Raw genomic sequence first — 6,586 nt, forward strand, 5'->3', positions numbered from 1 at the left:
TTTTTTTGTAAGGTAGAATTTCATTTGCAACACTGTATCACTCACACATGCCAACTTTCTTCTCCACACTAGACACAAATCATTCATTTATCACTTTAATAGTATCAATCCTCTCTGTCAGTTACCAGCAAACTATGGTTTGTGAGTCAAATCAAGGTTAGACATTATTTTTTTCTATATAAACTGTGATCTAAGACTTTCTGTTTAACCACTGACCTAAGAATTTGTATAGGATTGTTTTTCAAAAAAAGGAAAAGGAAAGAAAAGGTACGGGTTTGGCTCCAGCCATCACACGTGCTCTTCTTGTTCTGGCTCCGGGCTGCAGCATCCCTGGCCTTTGTGTTAGCAGAGGATTTGAAGAGCAAATGCCGGTCACCAGGATGCTGAGGCAGGTGGTGCATGGAACAGTGCCCCCAGCCTGTAGCTGCAGGACCACTGCCCTGCCTCTCTGGTTTCTGGGCCTCTTCCTTCTGCAAGATACAGCAGGTGCCAACTCCCACTTGGCCTCTTTCTCTGAAACAGACCTTCCCAAGGTCTTGATTACAGGGGGAGTCTTGGCCAGCTGAGCATGGGGCTTGCTAACCTTTTGAGGAAATGATTTGGGAAGGAAATGTGATTTTGTCAGACATAAAGACATCCCCCTGCTCCTGTCTTCCATAATGGCCCGTTCGTTTATGCCAATATCTTGGACTACAAGCATCTCTGAGAGATCATGGTGAGCAAATGTGTCACCTGGCTGCTGCACTACAGTGCTTTGCTCAGCGCAGTGGGAGAGGCAAACCTGTCCCTGGCCGGAGCTGTGAATATCACAGGATTGCATAACATTCTGGATGTTGCAGCAGAACACAATCTGCGATTGTTTGTGTCCAGTACCACTGGGGCTTTGGGACCTACCTCTTCCCAGAACTCAACCTCAGACCTCTGCATTCAGAAACCTAGGACTATCTATGGGGTGTCCAAGGTCCATGTGGGCTCCTGGGAGAATACTATTATTACCAGTATGACTTAGATTTCTGGTGGCCTGAGGTACCCTGGCATCATTTTAGCCGATTCCCACTGACCATGCAGTCTGGATTTTCCAAGATGCTCTAAAGAGTGGGAAATTTGAATGCAACCTGTAAGCCAACACCAGACTCCTGATGAGGTACCTCGAGGACTGTCTCAGGGCCACCCTGGAAATCATGGAGGCCACAGCAGAGTCTCCCTCCATGAGAATCTATAATGTCAATGCCATTAGCTTTATCCTGGAGTAGCTGGTACAGGAGGTCCTCAAGCATGTGCTGGAGTTCCTGATCATGTACTGTGTGGATCCCCTCCAACAGGTCTTAATGGATAGCTGGCCGATGAACTTGGATGACAGCAATGCACAGAAGGACTGGGGCTGGAAGCATGGCTTTGATATTCCAGAGTTGGTGATCACGATGCTGAACTCCCACGGTTCCCACACCAGAGTTGCCTGGGCCAACTGAAGGAGGCAAAAGAGTGTTTCCTGTGTGTGGACAGTATAAGGGACACCTGTGAAGACCACAGGGAATCATATTCTTCAGTTGAAGGACTGACTGTACTCATTTTGGCAACTTGTGTTGAACTTCTGGATGGGGAGTGGAGTTAGTTTAAGCATTTTCAAAACGTTTTAGGCTTGGAGGGAAGAGCTCTCAACCTTTGCTGTGAGCCTACACTAGTCCATTCCCACACACCACAGAATGAAGACCTAAGTTGTGATATTAATGAGTGACTGTTTGCGACATTTGTATTTAAAGATCATTCCTAAGGCTCCATTATTCTCTTGACCAAAAACCAAAGATTACATTTTAAAGACTTTCAAAGATCTACTCGTAATTTAAAAGTGTTCTTTATTATTCCATCAGAACATAAAACATGTTCGTCGTGTCTCAGGGATTTTCACACTTCTTTAAAAATTATCCCTTCTAATTATTTTTCTGTAAGAAAATATATCTGTAGGAAATTAAGAGTATCAGGGTGATGCAGCTGCTGAAGGGAAGTCCTCGTTCAATTTCCATTCTCCTCCTGTTATAAGGAGCTAGGTGATATCTAGAGACTATGCTCCCTGTCCTGGTGACATCAGCATCCCTAGGACGGTGCCTAAGGAGTGGGGTTTCCAGACTTCACTCCTCAGACTTGCTTAGCCAGTGAGAGTAACCCAGCTGGGCCAGCAGTGTAGACCAACTCCAAATGCTGTTTTCTAAAGAGCACTTCCTCATTACGGCCTTTCTCAGGCTCATTGACTGTGTATGCCCACAGAGCACAGAGGAGCTGCTCTGAACCTTTTGTAGACACTCAGGTCCACACTTCCAGCTACCTCAGGAAGTTGCTGGCAAGTGGGGCTCCCAGTTCCAAAGGTTAACATGGGTTGATAGCAGCCATTCAAGATTAAAAGGCATCTAAAGTATGTGTTAATGACCATAAACTGCCTTGAATTTGCAGTTTTGAGCTGTTAGGTTGGAATGTGAGTTCTTTTGGAGGCATAACTGGGTTGAAGATTTATTGGACTTTCAGTTGGGGAACTTTTAAATAATTGAGGGTTTTTTTAATGGTTACATTAATAGGGTTTTATTTTTTCCCTCCACTTGGTATAGTTAAGCATACATTTATAGATTTTGTTTTCTGAATTATTTTTATAGCCTTATTGGGATGTAGTTTACATACCATAAAATTTACTCATTTAAAATTTATGGTACAGACACTTAGGGTTGTGCATCCATCACTACAGTCTAATTTTAGGTCATTTCAACACTTCACAAAGAAACCACATATAGGCTTTCTCCACCTGGGGCAACCTCTAAACTACTTTGTGTGTGGACATCTCATTTAAGAGGAATGTGGTCTTTTGTGAGGGGCTTCTTTAATTTGACAACCTATTTTCAAACTAGAGAGATGCTTATTCTGTTGCAGTGCCCACCTCTGGGCTGAAACTTCAGAGCTACTCCATGCATTGGACCAAATAGATATGGTTGATATCTACAGGGTGTTTCACCCAACAACTAGGCAATACTCATTCTTTTCTGCAGCTCATGGAAAGTTCTACAAAATAGATCATATTTTAGGACACAAAGCAAGTCTCAACAAATTCAGAAAATTGAAATAACCCCCTGCATCATATTAGATCAGAACAGAATAAAACTAGCCTCAACAACAAAAGAAACCCCAGAAAGTATTCAAACACATGGACTAAACACCACACTGCTGAAAAACCAATGGGTGACCGAAGTAATAAGGGAAGAAATAAAGTTCCTAGAATCTAATGAAAATGAAAATACAACATACCAGAATCTGTGGGACACAGCAAAGGGCGTGCTAAGGGGAAAAGTTTAAACCTGTAAGTGCCTACATTAAAAAAATAGAGACCTCGCAAATAAACAATCTAACAATGAACCTTAAACTCCTAGAAAAACAAGAACAAACCAAACCCAAACCAGCAAATGGAGAGAAATAACAAAGATCAGGGCCAAGATGAATCAATGAAACAAAAAGTTGGTTCTTTGAAAAGATAACAAGATTGGCAAACCCTTAGCCAACATGACAAAAGAGAGGAGAGAGAAGACCCAAATTAACAAAATCAGAGATGAAAGTGGGGACATAACCACAAATACCAATGAAATCAAGAAAATAATTACAGAGCACTTTGAAAACTTATATTCAAGAAAACTGGAAAATCCAGATGAAATGAATAAATTCCTAGATGCATGCAAACAACCAAAATTGAACCAAGAAGATATTAACCACCTAAATAGTCCTATTACATGCAATGAAATTGAAACACTAATAAAGAGTCTCCCTACAAAGAAAAACCCAGGACCTGATGGATTCACAGCTGAATTTTACCAAACCTTTAAAGAAGAACTAACACCATTACTCCTCAAACTTTTCCAGGAAATAGAAAGGAAAGGAACACTACCAAACTCATTCTATGAAGCCAACACTACACTCATTCCAAAACCCAATAAAGATGTAACCAGAAAAGAGAATTATAGATCAATATCTTTAATGAATATAGATGCAGAGATTGTCAACAAAATACTGGCAAACAGAATTCAACAACACATCAAAAAGATCATACACGATAACCAAGTCAGTTTCATTCCAGGGTTGCAAGGATGGTTCAAAATATGCAAATCCATAAATGTAATACAGCACATAAACAGATGCAAGGACAAAAAACACATGATACTCTTTTGACAAAATCCAACACCCTTTCATGACAAAAGCTCTGAAGAAACTAGGAATAGAAGGAATGTTCCTCAACATCATACTAAATGGAGAACAACTGAAACCATTCCCCTTAAAGTCAGGATTCAGACAGGGCTGTCCACTTTTTCCACTCCTATTCAATATAGTTTTGGAATTCCTAGCCTTAGCAATAAGAGCAAGAAATAAAAGGGACTCAAATAAGGAAGAAAGAAGTGAAATTATCCCTATTTGCAGATGACATCCTATACCTAAGAGATCCCAAAATCTTGACCAAAAAACTACTAGAAATCATAAACTCTTTCGGCAAAGTAGCAGGATACAAAATCAACATACAGAAATCAGTAGCTTTTCTATATACCAACAATGCACAGACTGAGAAAGAAATCAGGGAAACAATCTCATTTACAATAGCCTCAAAAACAATAAAGTATCTTGGAATAAATTTAATAAAAGAAACCAAAGACCTTTTTAATGAAAACTATAAACCACTGAAGAGAGAAATCAAAGACATCAGAAGATGGAAAGACCTTTCATGCTCATAGATTGGTAGAGTAAACATTGTGAAAATGGCCATATTACCAAAAGCAATCTGCACGTTCAATGCAATGCCTATCAAAATTCCAATGACACTCTGCACAGAAATAGAAAAAGCAATCATGAAATATATATATGAAAGCACAACAGACGTCAAATAGCCAAAGCAATTCTGAGCAAAACATCCAATACTGGAGGCATCACAATACCGGACTTCAAACTACACTAGAGAGCCATAACAATAAAAACAGCATGGTATTGGTACAAAAACAGACAGGAAGACCAGTGGATCAGAATAGAAGATCCAGACATAAGCCCATGCATCTACAGACAACTGATCTTTGACAAAAGAGCCCACAACACACAATGGAGAAAAGACAGCCTCTTTCAACAAATGCTGCTGGGAAAACTGGATGTCCACATGCAGAAGACTGAAACTAGATCCCTGTCTTTCACCCTGTACCAAAATCAATTGAAAGTGGATCAAAGACCTTGATATAAGGTCTGAGACCCTGAAACAACTCCAAAAAGCAGTAGGAGATACAATAGAACAGACAGGTATAGGGAAAAATTTCCTAAACAGAACTCCACAGGCTCAGCATGTAAGAGAAACAATGAACAAATGGGACCACATTAAACTAAACAGTGTCTGCACAGCAAAAGAAACAATCACCAGACTCAAGAGACAGCCCACATTGTGGGAGAGAATCTTTGCTTGCTACTCATACAACAAGGGTCTAATATCCAGAATCTACAGGAAACTCAAAAAACTCAGCACCCAAAGAATCAATACCCCAAAGAAGAAATACGCACATAAATTAAATAAGGAATTCTCAAAGGAAGAGGTCCAAATGGCCAGTAAATACATGAAGAAGTGTTCAAATTCCCAGGTTATAGAAGAGATACAAATCAAAACAACACTTAGATTTCGTCTCACCCCAGTTAGAATGGCCATAATCAAGGGTAATAACAGTAAGAAATGCTGGCGAGGATGTGGTGAAACAGGAAAACTTATACACTGTTGGTGAGAATGCAAATTAGTACAACCATTAACGGAAAACAGTATGAAGATTCCTCTAAAAACTAGAGACAGAACTGCCATATGATCCAGTGATACCACTCCTGGGCATCTACCCCAAAGAACATAAAACAGGACAAAGTAGAGACACCTGTACACCAATGTCCATTGCAGCACTATTCACAATAGCTAAGCTCTGGAAACCATCCAGATGCCCTACAACTGATGAATGGGTCCTGAAATTATGGTATATATACACAATGGAGTATTACTCAGCCACAAGGAATAATGACATGGTGTTTGAAGGTAAATGGATGCAAGTGGAGGACATCATGTTAAATGAAGTAAGCCAGTATCAGACACACAAAAGATGCATATTTTCTCTCATATGTGGAAGATAGATCCAAACATAAACATATACACAAAAACAAACATGATCACATAAAAACTCAGATATACAACCTTTGTAACAGTGTAACTACTCTATGGAACTTGGTGAAAGAGAGAAAATGATAGAGCACCAGTAATATCACCTACCATAAGATGTGAACATAGAGGATGTAAGGATGTGTATTGAAAGATGTTGAAAAATGGGGGATTGGGGGTAAAGGGGTAAGGGAGAGTATTTGAAGGGACTGAATGAATGAAAGTAAAGCACACACACAGAGGGCATACACTGAGACACCCCTCTGAATGTCAACTCAAATATTAATTAAGAAAATCGGGCCTGTAAAATAGGCAGAGTGGTGGTGGAGGGATTACTAGTGGGGGGGAGGGTGAACTAAGGAGATTAAGGTGATGGTATATGGTAGACAGACTTTATAT

At 40.1% G+C, this 6,586-nt stretch overlaps 1 pseudogene; it reads left to right on the forward strand.

Annotated features, from left to right (window-relative positions):
- Window positions 1-365: 365 nt before the first annotated feature.
- On the forward strand, window positions 366-1,469 carry LOC109676829 (L-threonine 3-dehydrogenase, mitochondrial pseudogene; annotated as a pseudogene).
- Window positions 1,470-6,586: the final 5,117 nt, after the last annotated feature.

Source organism: Castor canadensis, chromosome 10 (assembly GCF_047511655.1).
Source record: "Castor canadensis chromosome 10, mCasCan1.hap1v2, whole genome shotgun sequence".
In the NCBI taxonomy this organism is placed as follows: Eukaryota; Metazoa; Chordata; class Mammalia; order Rodentia; family Castoridae; genus Castor; species Castor canadensis.